Source organism: Corapipo altera, unplaced genomic scaffold, assembly GCF_003945725.1.
Source record: "Corapipo altera isolate COAL_440 unplaced genomic scaffold, ASM394572v1 0, whole genome shotgun sequence".
NCBI lineage: Eukaryota > Metazoa > Chordata > Aves > Passeriformes > Pipridae > Corapipo > Corapipo altera.
In genome coordinates this window covers 81,209,046-81,231,579 of record NW_020884872.1, presented here as the reverse complement: position 1 = coordinate 81,231,579, position 22,534 = coordinate 81,209,046, and positions in this window count along the sequence as shown.

Below are 22,534 nucleotides of genomic sequence, written 5' to 3'. Positions count from 1 at the left end.
AATACTCCACATCACCTTGCAGATACTCTGGAAGAACAGCCACTTGAGGCATCAAAGAATTGGCATGAGAAAGAATTAGCATGAATTAACACAAATGCCATCTGGTTTATTCCCTCTGTTCATGTACAGCCTGCCACCAGTTACCTGAATCTAAGTTAAAGCATATGGAAAAGAATGTAATGAAACTGAAGAATCATTCTGCTCCTCAGCTTAACTGTGAGTCCAGAAACTAATGCTTCAGGAAAGAGATTACTCACACTGACCTCAGATTTACTGGTTATCCATTCTAGATGCATGGGCATTCAAACATATTGACATTGACAGACAGACTTTGGAACCTAAAGACATACTGGCCTGTTGTAAACTGCCACTGAGATCACAAGGCTTCATCTTCACAGGATAATAAACCCTCCTTCTTAGCTTTTCTCACCCTATTAATTAAGAAATAATCCATGAACTATTTTCCCCTGAACAAATGTGTCGATACAACAGTTTTAAGAGCACAATGAGGAAAAAATAGCACTTTGTCTTAAACACATTATTTCCTTTAGCAGCATAAATTGTTTCATGAATTTACTGATAAAATTATTTGGTTGATGAAGGCACAATGTTTTGCAATGCATGAAGATAAAGTCAATCTAATTTTCATTAAATTAGTAACTTGCACTTTTTTTAAAGTCAAGAGATGTTAAATTATACACTCTTATTCCCTGCTTTTTACAATAATTCTTAGTGCAATCTACTGATCAAAGAAAACATACTCATATCCATACACACATGTATACCTATAGACACATAGACCAGCTTTAATTCTTCAATTTCTTTTGAACATATCAGAGGTAAGATTTCATAAACTTTGCCAATTCTTTAAGCAATAACTAAATCCATTCTGCACATGAGATCCGCATACCTGACTCCCAAGGAAGTCAGTCTTCCTCAGGTAAATAAAAGTTTGAGCTGGTTAGTATTTATTAGATTTACTTACCCATATTTCACAGTTCTGAAGATTCTTCAGACATGTAGATGCTCCCCACTGAGCATCAGAGGTATTTTTCTAATACAATGATCTGTCCTTATAGATTATTTCACAACACTGTAAACTTCAAGCCTTAATTATCTTTTCCAACACCTGCTGTTCTGCTATTACCAAACCCAGTTAACTTGGGTAGGTAGAGAGCCTCTCCCTTCCTCCTCTGCTCCTAGACCCCTTCTTTTCTCAATAAACCCAGACGTCTTTTGTCATATAAACCTCTTATTTTTATTTTTATTATTATTATTATTGCTATTATTATAAACCTTATTATTATTATTGTGCTCTTAAACCTCCCTGATAGTAACATTTCATCCCTAGTGGCATTCATAGGCAGGCACAGGGGTGTGCCTGATGCAAACAGCAAATGGAACAAAATGAGAATATAATTACAATGCAGAAAAGAGTACTAATGATGTTAAAATATTTCCATTTTCTCTCGGAAGGAAGGTGCCATCTTACACTCTGCAGTTCCGTTCGCTGTCCATTCATTGTTCGATATGCATTCTGCTTGATATCAGACTACACCATGTTTCACACAGCCTGCCATTTCTTTCTCAGTCACTCTGTTTAACATCAGTATTGCCAGGCACATGAATAATTAATTGCACATTTTACAGGCCTGTCTGTGGGAGAGCATGAATGAGTTATGACTTTCTTTGCTTTACAGCCAAGAACCTCCACAGATTCTGCTTTTAGAGTACAAATTAGCATTGTTCCTAGGACCTAGCTCTCTAGTAGCAAACCCTAAGCCTCCTCTCTGAGCTTGGTTTCTCTCTCTTAATCTGGGTTTTTCATTATCTCCACATCAAAATCGGTCTCCGATCCCCAGATAAAAACTTCTCAAAATAAGAACCTATTTTCAATAAATCAGATTATTTCTTTCTGTCTCCCACAAACATAGTGAATGTAAAGAACAATTGCTCATTGTTTATAGCAACTTGTTACAATCAGACTGCTGGTTTTATGCTTTATATTAAACTCGAGTTTTCTTTTTCTTGACTAAACATATCCAATTTGATTAGATATTCCTCTTAAGTCATGTAATTTAATCCTTTAATTATTCTTGGAAAGAGCTCTGAGAGCAATTTGTCTACATTTTACTTAAAACACAGTGGTCAAACTACACAGTATTTCAGTAAGGCTTAGCTTAGCTAAGTGCTTAGTAGACTGAAAAAAAATCCCTCTATTTTACCCTTTCTTCTTCTGTTAATGTAGAACACAACTTATATTTCTGGAAAAAACATTGCACCATGCCTCAGTTTCTCTGACATTGGTGGTTGTGTTGGTTTCTAATCTATTGCACCTCTAAATCCTTTTCCTATGGCTCTTCAGCTGAGTTACTCATCATTTTTAGGTTTGTGCATTTGATTTCCTCTTCCTAACCATCATTCTCCACCATTGCCTATATTGGATTTAATCTTGTTGATCTTAAATTTTGCTATCTGCAGTCTGTAGGGATCTCCTCACTTACAGAAATTCTTGCAGGCAATTTTTAGTGGTTAAGTTCTTTAATGACTTTAGAGTGAACTTCAGTAGGTCTGAACAGATTGAATCCCTCTGACTTACCTAAATGCCTTTAATGTTTCCCTGCTCTGTCTTGTTCTGCACCTCTATATTGTCATTAAAATTAATTTAAGTACCTGGTGATGGCTGACATTTCCTTTTTTGCATTGACTCAAATGAAGCACTGCATACCTCAGTCATTGCTGCAGTATCAGTCATATGTACTTCTTCACTTTTTTTTCACTGCAACCATGGTAAAAATACACAGGTAATAAGTAAACAGATTATCCTTCCCTTTTAAAACGAAATCTAGCCCTGTTATCACAATGAGACATGAGCAAGCTGAAACACATTTCTCATCTCTAGTATGCTTAAAATGTAACCAAGGTCAGACAAGAAGACACGAAGATATGTAATAATGGCACTTTCTTACTCGGCAGAGCTATTCCCCCCATTGAGACGATAGAATACTAACTGGGCAAAATTCCTTCTTTTCTCACTAAGCTGCATTATTTCTGGTGTGCTAAGGGAGAGACACATTCAGCTCTCCTGGACTGAAAGTAAAATTCTAATTAAACTTTCCTTTTTTAATGCCAATAATGAAACAATGAAGAAGAAGGCAACCTCGCTCTTCTTTTTTGCAGATTTTGAATTTGTTGCTGACTGTCAGATATATTTTGAAAATATGAAAAACACAAGAGAAATGTGGAACAATATGCAACTATGTTATATGTGTGGGCTCTTATACTCATTGCTCTCCTGGTTCCACAATAAACTAATCATAGGTGCATTTTTGCATTTGAAAAATTTACATTACAGGGAAAGTAGCCATGGGCTAGAGAATCAAATCAAAGTATTATCAAGGTTCAAAAATAAATATATGAGAGTCTCATAGAATCACAGAATAATTCAGGTTGAAAGGGACCTCAGGAGGCCTCTAGCCCAACTTCCTGCTCACAGAAGGATCAGACCAGGTTATTCAAACATTTATTTCACTGACTCTTGAAAACTTCCAACAAATCCCATGCTTGGACTCTACAGCTTCTCTGGACAGCTTGTTCCAGTGCTCATTCACCCTCACAGGAAAGAAGTGTTCCCTGACATTCAGGGAGAACCTCCGGTGTTTCAGTTTGTGTCCATTGACTCTGGTCCTGGCACTAGGCACCACTGAAAAGAGCCTAGCTCCATCCTCTTTATACCCTCCCTTCAGGTATTGATAGACATTGATGAGATCCCCCCTACTCTTCTTCTGATGAGATGCTCCAGTCCCTTCATCCCTTGGTTGGACTTTCTCCAGCATGTCCATTTCTTTCTTGTAGTGAGCAGTCCACCACTGGACACAGAACTCCAGGTATGGCCTGACCAGTGCCAAGGGGAAGGATCACCTTCTGCTCTCTCAGTAAATTCCCTAATGCAGCCCAGGATGCAGCTGGCTGTCTTTGCAGCAACAGCCCATTGCTGGTTCAGCTTGGTGTCCACCAGGACACCCAGGTCCTTTTCCGCCAAGCTGCTTTCCAGCTGGGTGGTCCAGCATATACTGGTACCTAGGGTTGTTCCTCTCCAGGTGCAGGACTTTGCACTTTCCTTTACTGAACTTCATGATGTTCCCGTCAGTCTGTCTCCAGACTGTGCAGATCTCTCCTAGTAACAGCACAACCCTCCAGCATATCAGCTACTCCTCCCAGTTTTGTGTAATCAGCAAAATTTTAAGGGAACACTCTGTCCCATCACCCAGATTATTAATGAAGATGTTGAATAAAACTGGACCAGTGTTGACCCCTGGGGTGCATCGCTAATTACTGGCTTTCAACTAGACTTATTGTTATGATTACAATCCTCTGAGCTCAGCTGTTCAGCCAGCTTTCAACCTACTGTATTGTCTGCTGTCTATCCCTTCTCTATGAGAAGGTTACAGAAGACAGAGTTGAAAGCCTTCCTTCAGCATGGCCATAGTTTTGTACCTTCTCCAGATGTTTCTCCTCCAGTGACTTTTCCAGCTGTAAGAGATACTATCAGGTTAACAGCCACTGTTCCTGAGGTTTTCTTGTGGATGGTTGGGATGTCCAGTTGTTCACTGTAATCTTCTGTTCATGGAACAATGTTACTTTTGAACACTTCCATGACTTTACATGTAAGGTGGCCTCTTTGGTTTAGGATGAGTCACTCCTGCCATGAGCCTATGCACATTACAGCAGTGGTTTGGACTCTATGCAAGAAGTCTCTGGCTCTTCGCCTCACATTTTCTGGACTTCACTTGTGACAAGCTATCCATTCTTTCCTGCAGTTATGTTCAACTCTTGTCAACTGCTGAGTTTGGAAATGGAGAGCATAACTTCATGCCTTTCCACCCAGTGGCATAAAAGTTGAATTGCAAGTTGTATTGCAAGTTGTATTGTATTTTACACCTGCATGTATTACATGCAGGTGTAAAAACTGCATGTTTGCAAAGTAATGAGTGACAACAAACATTCTTGAAGGAAGACAAACTGAAAGGAGATTAGAGTGGATAAATACACTGACGTGGACACAACTAGAGCTGGTACTAGCAGTGTAGAAGACATCAAGGTACAGATGAAGAACTGGGTGGTTCAGTTACCAAAATATGATGAGCGTTGAATGGTACAGAATGGGACTCTGGGTACCAACCAACTGCTGAGAATTTTGTCTGAAAGCTGAGAAGTCATCTACTGGAAGCAACTGAAGGACATGAAACTCTGATTATTCTTCAGGATAAGCATAAGCCACCAAAGTGAAAACGGTCATCCTGCAGTAAATCAGTCCAGAGTTTCCCATATGGTGCATAAAGCATTGCATAAGACATGACTCACCTAGAATGCTGTATACACTCACTATTTGTGTTCAGATATGAATCTAAATTTGAAAAGCTGTAATGAAAAGCTGGGATAATGGCGGAAATATGAGGACTCTTAAAAGTAGGTGCTGCATGTGACATGAGCTATCAAAATATGACTGTAGTCATATAAAAAAAAAAAGATTACTTTTGTCTGACTATAGGATTTTTTCTACCTCCATTTTTAGTATTATGACATTCCCATCAGTAATGATTAGTAGCATCTTTAATTTTCCAACAATCTCTGGAATATTCCATCTTAAGAACTAAATCTCTGAAAAGAATTAATCTTACACTACTCCTCTAAAGAGATAAAAGGTAAGATGACAAGGAAAAATAGACATATATGCTGGGAGGAAAATGGCCAAAACAATTTTTTGCTTATTCAAATCTTTTTATTATGTGGAGTGGCTTTTTAGTGTCTTCTACTCACTGATAGTTGGTTGACTTTTTGTAAGAATGGAAGTAAATTTTAGGGAAGTACTTGAATGAAAAGATGTGTGTAGACTGATAGGTAAGCTCAGAAAAGCAACCCTAGGGCTGGAGAGGTAGAACTTTCCAACGGGCTCTGCTATGCAAATAGAAAAGGCAAAATTTGCCAGTTGAAGAGATGAAATATACAGAATTGACATCATGATATAAACTCCTAAAGGTGCAAAGAAGAATGACAAAATTCATGTAATAAAAGGGAAGACAAAACAGGATTTTGTGGATAAGGAGGCAGTGGTATTTTAGAAGTTAGAATATTACTCGTGTAACTACCAACACCCACAGATGTGGAATCCAAATATCACCTGTGCTCTCTATTCCTCTTCCCTTGTTATCAGCACTGAAGATATAACAATCAAAATCCCATTGTTTCCTCACTGACTGGTAAGGACAATGAGACTCCAGCTCAATGCTCCAAAGCACTGAAGAGCCCAGACAGCTTAACTGTTGGGTAAGTTGTTGACTTGCTGCCAGCTGATAACAAAACGGAGTGAAAAAAGTAACTATGGTGGGTGATAAAAAGAACATTCATAAAGTCAACTTTTTGTGTCTTGTTGCAGTCTTGAATTATCTTCATGTACTTCCCTGTTGGCTGCTTTTTCTGCCACCTCTCATCAATCTTGCTGTCTCATGTAAATTACACCAATTTATTAGATTCCAATTTTCTGGCATGTAAAAAAGCTTACTAGCTTCAACAGTGTCTCTGAATTATCTCTGTCTGACAAGAAAAAGTCTCAGGCACACTGCACATAGTGGAGACAATAAAAACATATGCCTATAACAGTATGATATATCACATAGTGATAAAGCAGAGCTAACAGCTGCTTGAACCCTTTGCAATGCAAGCACAGCTATAGCCTACCAATTTGCAGAAAGAAGACCTTGGGAGCAGTTTTATATCCACAATCAGTAATCCTATAGAGGCGAAATTTTTAACTACTTGGTTTCACACATTTTTTTAAAAACCATGAAGATGCATTGTGCGGACTAAGGAAACACGCAAAGCATATTAAGTTGTACAGTTTTGTACCTGCTGTGTGCTGCAATGTTGGGAGCAGATCAGAATAACAGAACTCAGAAAAAGGGAGTTATTTGCCTGTTCACAGAGAGAATTCCACACAAGTCCTACAAGACCCTTGTGATCTTTGTACTGTATGTTCAAAAAATTAAAACTAAAGAGGAATCCACAAGCAGTAACAAACTCTTACTCTGTAGTACCCTTTCAAAACTTTTTTTTTAATTTAAAAAAAAATCATTGCCTTTCAGAGACTATCCTCTTTGCCATTTTGTGGAAAGGAAGAGAACCTTCTGAAGAAACAGGAATAAGAATTTTTTCTTCTGATCCAGCTCGTGTCTAAACTTTGCAGCTAATATATAGGGAATGTGTCTTATTAAACATGCTACATGTAGGTGCATCAGTATGTGAAAATGGGTGCGATTAAGTAGATGAATTGCATGAATTCTGCCAGAAACCATACTGATCTCTTGCCTAAAGGTTTATTTAAAACAAAAAATCCTCATAGCTTATTAAAACATATACGAAAGAGCAAGCCAGGACATGTAATTTGGAGATCATGTCTCTGCTCTGAGGGATTCAGATCATTAGCAAGCAAGAGGGCCATTTACTTCTTGTCAAGGTATTCAGTCACAGTCAAACCAAATCATATTCAAATGAAAATACTTCTTTTCTGGATTAGAACTGGTGCTAAACCAACTTAAGTATTAAAGAAATCTGCAAGGTGACTGGAGTTCTGTATTTTCTCCTTCAGATATTGCAATATCAATTTGCCAAGTTCCAGACGTTAAAAACTATGGGGGTTTTTAACTGCAAATCCTGTTTATCCAACAGGGGTTCTGGAAATCAAGGTGAGGTTTGTCCCTGCTAATCACAGTCTCAAATAATTTCAAAAATGTTTTCATGCAGAAGATAGAGGGCTGTTAGAGAAATTTTAGAGGTAGTGAAAAGAACACAGCATGGTGATGTTTATTTCAGAGTCAAGAGCCCAGCTGACTACCACAGTTGAAATTTAGTTTGCAGGACTGAAAATTAAATTTTTTGTTTGTGAACTCACTAGATCTGCTGCTGGATCACTGAGGCATAGAAATATGGTACCTCTCTATTTTTTTTCTGATAGTCATTTTTCAGCCCATGCATTGTAAACATTTAAGGGATTTTATATAATAACACTTGGAAAAGGAATACAGATCATAACCGTTGTGACCTCTATATATCCTACCATTATATTACCAGAGTAAGTTTTGCTTCCAGAGTAGTCAGAGAGTAAAACATTAGAGTAATTGTACCATGCAACAAGACAGGTGAAACTATTATTAGCATGGTTAAAATCAAAACTAAAACATTCTTTGTGATGGTTCAAGCCCATTAAGGGTAATATGCTCTCATTTAACAATTACTAGCAGAGTAAAGTTTCACTAAAATCAGTCTGTAATAGGCTGTGAAACTGATGAAGGAATTAATGTACCTTCAGCCATTCATGAAAACCTATAGATTTAAGATGATAATGCTCCCTTGACTACTGATTAGACAAAGAATATCACTTTTTCATATCAGTTGTGCCACTGAAATCTCACAACACCTCTTCAGATTTGCATTGCACTAAAATACAACTTAATCTAAAATTAACCTTCCTTTGCCGTTTGTGGACATGCTGCATAAATATTAATGTGTGAAAGCATTCCATTTAGAACCAATCAGTTGCACTCCCAAAAACTGGAGATCTCTCCCCCCACCCACATGCCCTCTGACAGCCCTCTGCTGACCCCACCAACAGGAAAGAAGCAGGTCAGCAACCTCCTGAAGACAGAAACAGCAGTTGGCTCGTATTTACATCCCTTCTCTGAGACCAAACATTAGCTCCTATTTGCACATCTTCTGCCACTCAGCCTGCCTCTTTCTGTTGGGATGTCTTTTTCAAGGCAAAACTAAAGTTCAAGTGTTGGAGAAGGCGCCAGTGGAACAGCGGAGACATTTGCCAGTCCGGGTTGTGAGACAGTGTTCAGGTTGGACTGAACATCTGCCTGAAGCTGCTGTACAAATCAGTGTTGCACGTGCTTCCTTGCATCTATGCATTGCTCTCAGTGAGTATCCCTGTAATCCTGTTGGACTAGGACTTGATGAGGATGTTGTGATCAATGTTGTGAAGATGTCACCAGTTCCCAGATGCTTGGTGGTAACTGCTCAGGAGTACTCAAAAGACCCCCTTTTGTCAGAGGAGGCACTTTAGAAAGACAAGCTTAAATTTGGAAGAATTTGCCAAATTAGGAAGTGCCAGATTTAGCAAATAGGAACTGTGAAAAACCGAAAGCTGTTTTTTTCACCCTGTAAACAAAAATGGTGAAACGTGGCTAATTAAATCTCCTGTAATGTTCAGTGAGAGGGAGTAGAATGAGAGAAAAAGGAAAGACAGTACCAGAGGTGCAAGTTGTAAACATAAGCCACAGTAGTCAATGACTGATGGCTAAAGCAGTGTAACCTTCTGGGTCAGGAAAAACTGATTTGGGAAAGAAAACAAACAAGCAAACAACAAAAAAATGCAGATAAATAACTTTAACGTGGATTTGGGAACCAATGAGGGAAGTGCTAGCAGGCTGAGTGGATGCGTTACATTACATAAGCATTAAATGAAAGATCAGAAATTGAATAATTGTATTATCTGGGTAAGCATAAGCCACATAAGAGCACAGACGTATATGTGGAGTTGAAAGGTTGTTAAGCTCTATCTGTGGTGTTCTGAACAATAAGGCAGACAAGCTCCAAGTTATGATTAAGTCACATTTGAAACAAACACTGTGGATGGTCTGTCCCCAAGGTGAAGGGTCTGAGACTTCAGGATCTGTAAGTGTGGAAGACAGTGCGGAATAAACTAAAGTTTGGGTAAGAGACACAGAAGTGGTATGGGCAAAAATAAATTATATTAACTGAAGGGAAAAAAAAAAAAAACTAGGGAGAGGAATAATTTAGAAGCTATACAAACTGCCACCTTTGACGGTATGACTCCCTCACTGCCCTTTCTCAGGGTAAGTAGTGAAAGTGTAGTGGTAGAGTAAGGAGTGGCAGAATAGCGTAACCCCTAAAGTAGCACGCTTCAGAAGATTGGGAACTGGTTTGGCTTGCTGGGATCATGCCCTGACAAGCATTCTGCTGTATCACTTCTAGGAAATCAGTGCAAGAAAAGAGGAAACTGGGCCCTCTATCCTCTCCATCCTAGTGATAGTCTTGGGAGTCCTGCCCCTCCCCTTCCTTTGGCTCATATTCAAATTAGAACTGTATCCCTGGAGAAGGCTTCTGGTGAAGCTAAGGAGGAATTACGAAATAAATCGCCAAATACTAGCACATTCATCAGTGTAACAAAGAAAGCTTGAATATTGGGACCAGCTGTGCCCAATGTAATCAAGAAGTTACTCTGATGGAGAAAACCAAGAACTGAATGAAGTGCTAAACTGTTGATTGTGGGGGTTTTTAGAAGGAGCATACAAAAGAGAAGTTGAATATTCCATTGGAATCAAATAGTCTACTGACCCCTGTTATCCCCCTGCCAGGGCCGACCTCAAAGGATGGGATTAGAACAGGTTTCCTACAGCTTTTTGGGACACCTGAAACATCAGGACAGAGAGACACAGAGTGATACAGACCCATCCAGAGTAGGGACTGATAATAATAATCGTGCTGGGAAAACTGGAAAGGAAGTTACTCACCACACTATGCATTACTGCAAACCCAGCTCTGCAATATAGACAGCCATGCAGAGGAAACTAATAGCTCTTTTGAGCATCAAGACTGCAGTAAAAGGGAAGGGCTAGAGATGTGAAAGCAAATTGCTATCACAAGGAACTGAAGTCCCAAGCAGATTAAAACAATAACAAAAATGACAATGCTCTTAAACAGGGTACCAGAACAGGAAGCCAGCCAGACCAGCAGCAACCACTGAATCAGACTGGGAACCACTTCCTTGGTTTAATTAACACAGAGGTTCCAACAAGCAAAGAAAATTTTGAAAGATGAGCAAAAGGCTCAAAGAGGTAATAAACACAGGAATGAGTCAGGGTTTTAACATTTGCTAACGATGACCTGCAGCAATTGGACCTAAGAAAGAGGGATAAGAGTGAAGTATTGCATAAATAGGACAGGCAAATATGGTACAAACCCCAGAAGCAGAAAATGAGAAAAGGCAGTATTGGCTCAGAGGCTCCTCTAACATATTCTGGAAAGTTTTGAAAGAAAAAGAGAACCACATACAAAAGAATACTTAAGTGGTAGAATAGGTAAAATGTTTAAAACTGCAGAACAAGAAAAACAAATGCAATGCAATTAGAATGAAAACGAGCCATTCAAGTTCACAGAGAGTATTGTTAAATTCAGTGAGGCATGTAAGGACTTGCATGAAAGACACCTAGAAGGGGGGTTCCACGGGCTACAAAATCAATGAAGAATAAAAAAGGACAAGTTTGAAAACAAACACCAACAAAGTGCTACTTAGCACATGCAAGTATTTAACAGTTGAAAGAATGGTGGATTAAGTGTGACCCTACAAATGGGGAGAGAGAGAGAGACTTATCAGGTACTTTACTGAACTTGGAGAGACCTAGCTCTTAAAAATGAAGTTAACACTATAATGTTTCATCTTGAGTCATGTGTGAAAACCAGTATTTTTTTCAAATTATAAAGAAGTAAAAAAAAAAAAAGCCACAACAAAAAAAAACCAACAAAACAACTGAAAGAAGGAAAGCAAAGATGGTAGAAACCTATGCATAAATAAGAACTGCTAATTTATGATAAAATAAGCTTGTAAGATATAAATAATAGATAATAAATGGATAATCAACATGAATTGAGAACTTATAAAAATAGCACAATGATACTAGTTGATGTATGAAATTAAAAAAAAAGCAAAAATGCAGTTAAGCAGGCCTTTGGGATCAATAGAAAATCCTGTGGAGGGAGATACTTAAACTCAAGTAACTTGGGTAACTATTAATAACAACCCTTAAGCTGGAGTAACTCGGATAACTATTAATAACAATCCTTAAGCTGGAATAACTTGGATAACTATCAAAAACAATCCCTTCTGTTTTATCTTCCAGAGGTAGAACAGAAAAGGACTCTATTCATTCTCTGTGAATACTCTGAATTGTAAGTTGCTTGACTTTGCTTCACTTTTTTTTTTTAATTTCATTTTATTATCGTGTCTGAAATGGGATTGAGATAATACTTTCTTAGGGCAATTGCCTTGTCTTTTTTTCTCACTGATGGATGACATATTTCATTAATATGAACATGATTAATAGATCACCATCTCATAAAGGAGTGTATGTAATATAAAAATGCACAAGGATATGATTTTGTCTCTTTATAGGACTTAGTGTTCAGAGTGTTGAAAAGCAAAGGTGATTCAGTTAGATACAGAAGTCTATCAGTTGTATTTTAAAACACTGCATGTTTTTGTAGTGCTACAGGCAAGACACTTTAAAACAACTATGAATAAAATGATGGACCAGGGATAGAACAAGATGGAATTTTCTGGATAGTCTCTACAGAGGGAAGACAGCAAACAGCAGGGCAAGGCAGGTATTACACTTGGGAAGATAACAGCTTTCTGCTTCAAACATTGTCAAGAGTGACTATGAAATTGTCCTATCTATATCCAACCAATCTGTAATTGCCTATGCAGGCTACAGTTGTCTTTGTGTGTGTTTTGCGCTCAAACTGCCATAAGCTCATTTACAACATGTATGTATGTATGTGACTATTTAGTGTAAAATCAATGGAAGGATGTTATTTCTTACTTACATTTTAAAGTAGTACTTATGAATGAAATTATTGTAAATGTGTGTTATAATAAGCCAGTAAACTTTTGGGGTGAATATTAATCAATTGCAACAAATGCTAAGGGTACTTAAAAGGTGGGATGAGTTGGACTTCATGCCTGAAGAGTTATCATGGTGATTTTGGTGACTGCACAAATTGTGTGGACTATAGCAATCCAGAGCTTAGCAGGCTGGTGTATAACTGATACTTGAAGATAACATTGGGCTGCCCTCGGACTTTTGCAAGTTCTCACATCACAAGACTAATAGGAAAAAATGAAAGCCTTGAAGAAAATCCATTGCCCTGTCCTGATCCTGACCTCAAGTACAATGATTTAGATTCTCAGTATTAAAAACTATTACTGGGATCTTTGTTCTGGTAAAACCTTTGCTTTATATAAACATGAATTTCAGAAAGGCTTTGCTGACACAAACATAAATTTTAGAGACACATACTTTATTTCAGTCTAACACTCGATTTTTTTCCCAAACAAGTAAAATTCCTAACAATTCTGCCTTAAACTTCCTATCTGACATGAGATAGCAATACCAAAGTACAAGGAGGTAGAACTAGCAAAGTGCAGATTAAGAGCCATAGGCACTTTTGCTCTTCAAATGCCAAAACCTCATTGCAACATAGCAGTAATGGTGTATTCCTGCGGGTGTTACAAATGTCAGTATTTCTGTAGGAGTTACAAAACCAGGAAAATCCTATGACATAGCGGTGTCAGGCTACTTTTACCTTTCTTTTAAAGCCTTTCCAGTCTCATGGAAGACAAGAAGATCTTATTTTGGTGAATAAGAGCATAACTTGGACTTAGGGATGCTGATGGATGGCAGACTAGACACGAGCTGGCAATGTGCGCTTGTAGCCCAGAAAGGCAAATGTGTCCTGGGCTACAATAAAAGCAGCCTGGCTAGCAGATAGAGGGAGGGGATTCTGCCACTCTGCCCTTCTGAGACCCCACCTGGAGTACTGCATCCAGCTCTGGAGCCCCAACACAAGAAGAACATGGATCTGCTGGAGCAAGTCCAAAGGAGAGCCATGAAGATCAGAGGCTGGAGCACCTCTCCTGCGAAGACAGGCTGAGAGAACCTGGGTTGTTCAGCCTGGAGAAAAGGAGGCTCCAGGGGCCTAAAGAAAGATGGGGACAGACTTTTTAGCAGGGCCTGTTGTGATAGGAGAAGGGGTAATGGCTTTAAACTAAAAGATGTTGATTTAGATTAGATATAAGGAATAAGTTTTTTGTAATGTGACACTGCACAGGTTGCCCAGAGATGTGGTGGGTGCCCGCATTCCTGGAAGTGTTCAGTGTCAGGTGGGATGGGGCTCTAAGCAACATGGTACAGCTAAAGGTGTCCCTGCTGGTTGCAGGGAAGGTGGACTAGATGTCCTTTAAAGGTCCCATCTGTTGAGGAATACACTCAGAGCAGTTAGCTCAGTGTGCACCTGCAGTGCCAGCTGCAGACTGAGCTCTGGGTGGGAGTCTGAGGCAAGAACCAAGGCCCAAGCCATGAACTGCCAACCCTTTGCATAGCAAAGGGCACAGGGACCTGCGACCGGACACCCAGAGACATGGCAGAAGCCAAAGAATTGGGAGGAAGAGCAGAGACTTTCACACACTTGGACTGTCAGGGTATAAAAGCCCAGGGGTTTCTTTGTATGGGGTTCTTCCTCTGAGGCACCAGCTTGGGTTGTTTTTGTGCTGCTGCAACGTGAATAAATTGCTTTATGGAACCAGACTTCTAAGATTCTGCTATGGAAAACCTGGGGGTAGAACTGGTAAGGAAATCTGGTCTAACTATGTGTGGGTGGGCCGTGTAGGGACTGAAGCGGGGTCCCTATCGACTCATAGGAGCTGATAGCTGTGAAGGGACTTCAGTCCCAACAGAGAGTCTCGGGTGTTGGGAGTGTGACTGTGAATGGTAAGACTGGGAAGTTTCCTTGACACCATCCAACCGAAACTGTTCTATTGTCTTTCAATATGCTCCTTAACCTTTCCAAGTAGGTCTTCTTTTCAGTGTTTTCTCATGTTTCACGGTCACAGTTTCAATTAGGACTGCACAAAGTAGTATAAATGCTGCCATTCTGCTAGACCCATTAGACTATGCTTTTCCAGCGTCACTTACTTGGTCCCATCTTTCTGAAACAATGCAGCCTCCACAATCATAAAGGCAAGACTGAAACAGGAAACTTACATAACCGTGTAAGCCATCATGTTTCAAACACAGGGGGAAAGACAGGAAAATGCTCACAATTTCAAAGGTCTCTGAGGAAGTCTTTAACACAGCTTTCTAAAATAATGCCAGCAGGGAATAAGAAAAAAAAAACCAACCCCAAGATTGTAAATTTTTTAATTAAGGAAATCCCTGTAAAATGATGAAAGCTTCTTCAAAGGTTGGGGAATGAAGAAACCCTACTACAAATGTAGGGACAGAGGGACTTTGAAGCCCTGAGAGAGCTAAAAAAATCATAGTTGCTACAAGACTGGATGAAAAAAAAGTAGAAAAAAAGATAGACAGAGTTTTAGGATGACAGCAGAAAGATATATGCACATATGGATCTAAGACTGCAGATTACAGACACTGTGGATAGGCGGACACTGCTTGGGAGACTACCTCCTTTTCCCAGAAGATGCAGAAAGGAAACTCAATGCTCACCAACCCCTCTGTAATAGACCCTCAAGAAGACATCCCTTAACTGAACTCCACCACACCCCTATGATGCTGATGCATCCTATGGAATTGAGCTGCTTGGACCCAAATTTTAGGTTAATGTCATGTTGTCTCCAAAGTTACAGGGCAACTCTGTCTGTAGTTTTTGTTTTTCTTCAATATGCATGAACTTTTCTCAAGTTCTAATGCTGACTAAAATGGGGATCCCCTTAAAACTTGCAGAGATTATTCTCTCTCCACTCTATGACTATTACAAATGCCACCTCAACAGAGTGGTTGAATGTATTTCATCCCCTCCTTACTGCTCACACTGACCTGACTTTTCATGGTTTAATAGAAAGTTACTTAAAAAGGTCTCCCCTGAAATGGCTATCCTGAGAGTGATGGACTGGGTTTATGACTCAAACCTTGCAAACACCCTTGCAACACACAAAGGAATTTTTCTCCACTTAGTGTGGAGAGGACAAAAATGCAAGTCAAAAGTGAGAGGAAATGGCAGGTTAGGACAATCTGGCAGGCAAGGCTGGTACAGAGGCCAACCTAGGCCAGATTTTCAGAAATGACAAGTGAACAAAGTAGTAAGACAAGATAGCATGAGGTACAGGTACTTGGGGAGAGAAAGAGGGATCAGCAGCAAGAGAGAAAGAAAATACAAGATTGATTGATACTGAACTGCAGGAATAGGGTGGTGAGATTGGGAAGCCACAGTAGTAGGGGAAAGGGTAAAAAAACCTTCCATGGTGGTGAGAGGAAAATTAGGCTTTGCTAGGCAAGAAGACTGCCTGTACAAGAGGAAAAGTACTCAGAGAGATACCAAAGGGGATAGAAGGACTGCCTGAGAACACATAAAGAAATGATGCAATGAGAGGGTAGAAAAAGAGATCAGAGTAAGAAGAAGGTGTGGTACACAAAAAGAGAGAAGATATGGAGGAACTGGATAGGATGGAGCAGAAGAGAGAAAACATGGGAGAAATAGGCTGAAAGGTTAGAATCCTAAAAACAAAGCCTTTCCATGCTGTAGAATGAAACCCAGATTCCTGAGCATCTCCAGTCTTCTGCTGAAAACAAGTGGTCATGGAACTCAATAGCCTCAGATTGATCTAATGCTGATGTAAAAAAGAGAATGACAACTAATTGCAACTAGTCAGATCTCATCAATTTGAAGAGCTGTAGAGAAGATTTGAATACATAATGTTCGCTATCAGTGACAGCTCACAGGAAGATCAGTAAATCCTGAATGACAGGATATTCAATTTTTGGTTTTCTTTCTTAAAAAAATATATAGGACGTGACATATAAAGAATTCCAGAAAATTGCAGCTTAAGGTTGCAGTTCAAGAAAGTGTTGGAAAAATAGCCAAATTAATGTTGGTGAAATCTGAATTCAACCCTTTTTGTGTCACCCTGTGACAAAGTTTTGGATGACCACTTTCTGTATCTAATGGACAGGCACGTTCCATAAGGGAATCAAGTCTTGCCCATGCCAATATTGGGGAAATGATTATTAGGTTTCTCCTGCCAAAAGAAATGCATGTTACTAAATTGCTTATCTCAATGGTATATGGGGTGGGTTTTTTTTTTAATATGGCCCCTCTGAGATCTTCAACTGAAAAAACCTTTATATATTCTATTGCTCTTTATATGCTTCTTTACAGACCTTAACTTTATAAGTTGGAACTGGTTTTGGTCTTCCTTCCCTTCTGTGAAACCTTAAATGTCTAACAGTTCTAATTGCCTCACCCCTTACGGTACAGTGCATTTTTCAAGTATCCTGTTTTCAGTAATATACTAATTAAAATTCAAAACTAGAAAAAAAGGACATTTTTGTCATGTCTTCCTTTCCTAATTTTCATCCATGGTCCATACCATTTTTCTGTAACCCACGCAGCCCTCATCTACTGCCAGCCAAGCTTCACTTTTTTCCTTTATGTTAGTTTCAAACACAGTGTCCCTATAGCATGTTTCAAATTGCTTCCTGAATTCTTAATTTTTCTGCTTTTAGTCATATCCTTCATGCCAGCACTACCAAGTCCGCCAGTATTTCATTTCTTATTGTTTGAGTTAATAATCACATTGAGTTAAAAAACAATTCCAAAATTCTTCCACAAACACACCTCCAGGCATTTCGTACAGTTAACGAATTCCAGTCAATGCATGAATAGCTAGCATTTACCATCAGTGCAGTTTTGTCCTAAAATACAATTTTGTCCATTGTGCTAGGAGAATGTCAGAAGAAAAGCATGATTATTGCTGTACCCCAGAGAGAAAAGTAGTTGGAGATTCTTTTGAACTTTTTCTGGAACTGACACAATAAAATCCTAATCTAAAGTATAATTTCAACATTAAGTAGAAGAAGACTCTAGTACAGTGAATGGTATAATACCTATAAAATCACCTCAAAGACTTTAACAGATGAAACTCACTTGGAATGAAGACCATCACAAAAGCACTACACCACTTCAAGTACTACAATAATGTTTCTCTCTTAAACATTATTACAGTAACTAAAGTGGTGTTTAGACTTTATGTTGTCTGCCACTGAAGAGAGACACATGGCATTACCCCTAAACAGCAGCTGTTTGGCAGATAATTCAGTGGGTCAGCTTTCCTTATTCCAGCAAGGCAATCCAGACAACAAGTTCCAATTTACACCATGACCTATTGTTCTCTCTCCCAACACTGAAAAGACCTGAACCATCTTAGATTGCAACTGAATGGCACCACAAAATCAGCCACTGCTGACTCACTGGTAGTCTTGCTGGTTGTCAAAGTGAAAGGAACAGGCTGTTGCCTAGAGGTAACAGCGGGGAAACAAATTCAGCTCAGTACATAATTTGGTTGGTGTGATGGTGGTTATGAGAAAATTATCTATTCTAATCAAGCAATCACTAAGTCTGCCTTTTTTTTATTTCCATGAGTTCATCATATTCCAGCTCCAGTCCCAGTGGTTGTCAGCACTAGGTTGTCTAGATGGAAGCGTCCTATTACAGGACCACTGTAATCCAAATTTCCTATGAAAATGGGACTTAAGATACTCAAGCCATCTATTAACATATCTGTCCTGTTGTTAGGCCCTCCCAACAATTTTTAAACTTCAGCTAAATTCCACCAGATTTGAGTCACGGCCTCAAGCTTTGAGATTGTTATACTTCCAGATATTTTGTGGAAACCCACAGCTGGCTGGAGAAGCCAGACTTACACTCCTTTGGGAAAAAGGTAGTCTCTCTCTTTTGTGCATATTGTATCAGTCACCTGACTGATCTTGGGTGATGTGTCATATTTCAGTTGATACCTTGACACTGTGACAGAGCTCAAGACAGCACAGTCTGTATTGTCTTAGGAACAATACTGGTGGAAACTGTTGTTGAAGAATAAAAGCTGATATCTATCTTTATTTAAAAAGTTGTACTTAAGCTTTGAACTCATTTGATTCACCAAAACCAATTATTCCTTGGTTTCAAGTTTCAGCTCATGTTGAACACACGGTCAACCCTGTGAAGCAGACCATCTGGTACTGCTGGTATTGGCAAAGAGCTACAGGCTGGGTTTTATGCAGCTTAGACCATTCATGACAGCTTTGCATTAACTTTAACAAAAGATAATAAACTCCATACCAAAATTAAATCTATTTTAAACCATTAACAAATTAACTCTCAATTACCTCCCAAGAAGTACATAACAGAGTTTCCTTAGCCTCATTTTAATGTGACAAAAGAGACAAAGAAACAAAGTTAGCCCCAGTCCTGTGACAGATCCATGGACAGTCACCACCAGGACTTCAAAGCCTCCTGATTGCCAGTGCATCACTCCCTCTCCAGCCTATCTTGGTCTCTGGCTGTGACAAAACTAGCAGCTGCTTGCAAAAACAAGCTGAAGGACAGAGATAACAGCACCTGAATGCTACATAAACAAGGGATTGTGGTAGCTCTCTCTAATAATATAAACCAATTATGTTCTTCTGGCTCTGGCTTCCATCTTAAAAAGAATTAGTCAAAGGGTTATGTGGGATTAGGGAATTAGCCTTTCACCCCTGAAAAATGTAAGTTCAAATATTAGTTGAGGTCATGAATGAAAATCAGTTTCTTCCATTCCAGCCTTGTGCTTATATATTAGAAAAACACAACACAAATTGGCAGAACAGTCCCAGCAGTGGAATAGCAACAGCAGTTTGTGCACACATATACATATATATACAGTATACATGTATGCTATATATATATAGTATACAAAGTACATATATACATATATCTACTTACACTAGAGAATAGGGAAGGTGGAATAGGAGAGCACGTTTAGAGATAGGTTGGCTTTGAAATGTTTTGAAATTTGACACTGAATCCGAATTGGGAGATCCAATGTTTGATTTTAGTCCTGCAATGACCCCTTGGAGTAATCTTCACCAAGCAAGAGTCCCCTTTAATCACCTAACACTGAAATATCTGGTCTAAGCTAGTCCTCAAAGCTCCTTTTCAGTTTTGTCAGAAAGACAGGCATAAGGTTATCTATGCCACCTACCTTCCACACCTATCCAATGATCACAGTGCAACAAATGTACACAGTCCTTTGGAAGCAGAGCACGCTCTCTCTCAATCTCTCTCTCTCTGTCTCTTAGGTTGAGATGTACACAACCTAAATCCCTTCCCGCTCCCCATCTTCATTTTGCCCAGTTTATTGATTAAAGATTTAAAAAAAAAGTGACTTCTTATTCACAGCAAAAGAATCCTGTTGTGTGCCATAGAAATTCCATGTGAGAATGAGATGACAGATCTCACTTAATGGGCAATTTCCAGCAGGAAAAAAGGATTGAAAAATTATGGACAACAAAATAACCTTTCCCCCACTAAGGCTTTGATTTCTACATAAAAACTAGTAATATTGCAGTGGAAAAGACAAAACCCAGACTAGAAAATGTTACTAAGTAAATCTTCTGTTCCTACACAAAAGATAGACTCTTCTTGATTACAGGAGATAACACCTTTCCTGTACAGGCTCATGAGAGCAGTGGACTAGCAAACAGTCTTTCATTTAAACACTGGTTGGGCTTGAATTGACCCAAAAATATAGAGCAAACTATATAAAAAAATCGCAAAATTGTATAGAAATGGAAGTGGTGTAAAAGTCCAAACTCCAACCTCTGCCATGGCGTACACTGTAAAAACAGTCAGTTTGAACTGAGACAGTTAAAAGCAGGAACACTATTTGGAGACTGTGCATTTTAGCTCCAAATGACTTTTGGTCTTGTAGAAACGTGTGCTGACATAACAAACATGAAAGAAACAAAATTTCTTCTTCTGTTCTACTGGAATAGTCAAAATTCAAGAAATTTTGCCAAAATAATCCTCTGTCCTGAAATTTCATCCACACCCGTGAAAAGTTTTGATTTCTGTGACTAATTAAAAATAAGTCCTTTCAGAAAATCAAATCAACGAATCACAGAAAACAAAGTGCTTGAATGTATCTCTAGGAAACAGTCATTTGTCTTCAGAATGAAAAGAAGAAAAATAAAAAGACAAATGAGGTTTCAGCCTTGGGCAGCAGTGACGCAAGGAATACTTGATTGTTCTACCATACAGGCAATTCCTGGTCTTATCCTGCAACACAAATAGAGTTGGCCTTACAAATCTTAGATTGCTTTCAAAAAGAAACACAGAACACAGTTAATTTTCCTAGACATAGAAGAAAATCTCCCCAAACTTAAAAATATAAAGGTATTCACAATCCAGCTGTGAAGAATATATCCCTTTCTTTGAAATGGAGAGCTTTCTGTAACAGCGAGTTATTTCAGATTTGCCTCAACAATCAATAGGCTTAAACATGCATTTCACTTTCAAAGAGAATTTAGTTCATTTTGAATAAGGCTACTAAAAAAGTGAGTAAGAACATCCATAGATTGTTTAGTGCAGTTTAATCAATCATTTTACAAAGCAAACAAGATTAACTTTTATAACATCATTTTATAGATAAATCTAAATAGTAATTCAGATTTATGTTACTGATATAAATGAAGAGAGTGGGAATTCAGAGCAGATGAATAACCTGCTCTTTACAGGTTGCTGAGGCGGGAAAGGTACCATTTCTATTCCTACCTACTTGTTTTTCTACTGTCAAATGACAGTGGAGCTAAAAAAGACAGACTGTTGTTATGAAGCCAGCAACACTTATTCTGTTTCACATTTTGTAGCAGACTCATACTTCAGGCCAAGCTCAGGCCATAGCTTTTTAATTTTTCTCTAAATCACCTGACACACTTTTGGGAGTTATAAAACAAAGTGACTGATGATACCTAACAATTGTGTGTGGCAGGGAAAATATATAGTGTTCCTTTTGTGGGGACAAACTGCAAACCTGGATAATGCCAGGAGTAAAGACTACCTTGAAAAGTCACATTTATGCTCAGGGACAGTTTAAGCTTTTAAAAAACAGTTAAAGATAAATCCTGTAGTAATAGCAGACAACAAACTGGTACATTTCTCCTGAAAGCACTTATACAGATTCTGGAAAGATGCCCAGAAAGAGTCTCAGGCATGAAAATAAATTATAATATGTGTAAGTTTTCCATAACAAGTCCATAAGTCTAGAGTAGTACCTAGACAATGGGCAGTGAGGATAACAACTTTCTGAAAAGGGGAATCAGAAGAGAGGCAGATAAAGGGAAAGACTGCAACACAAAAATCCTTTTCTGAAATGTAGATTATTATTCACTAGTAAAAAAATCTTCCTTTGCACTAGTGAATACAGAATACAGGCATTTCCTTGGATAAACTTCCTTTTAAAGTTCTGGAGAAAGAAAAAGAAAAATCAAGTGAACTTTCACTTCCATCAAGAATGAGCCTGTTCTGTCAAGCGTGCAATTATTACTTTCCTATGGCAGAACTGCAGAAAGCTACTCAGGAGTGATAATTCTCAGAAGACAGTTTTCTCTTTGGTTCAAGCCGTGGAGCTGTGATAACTCCATCTGTAGTTTGAAAAGGATTATGATGCCTTACATATTGCCTACATTAAACAGAGAGCATCTGAAGTGTGGTTGGTTTGTTTTTTTTTTTTTTTTTTTTTAAATCAGTGCAAATAAGACTGGTACAAAAATCCACATGCACACTTCTATGATTATTCCAACCAAGACTACTTTAGTATATCTGAAATTGATCAGGAACACATTTA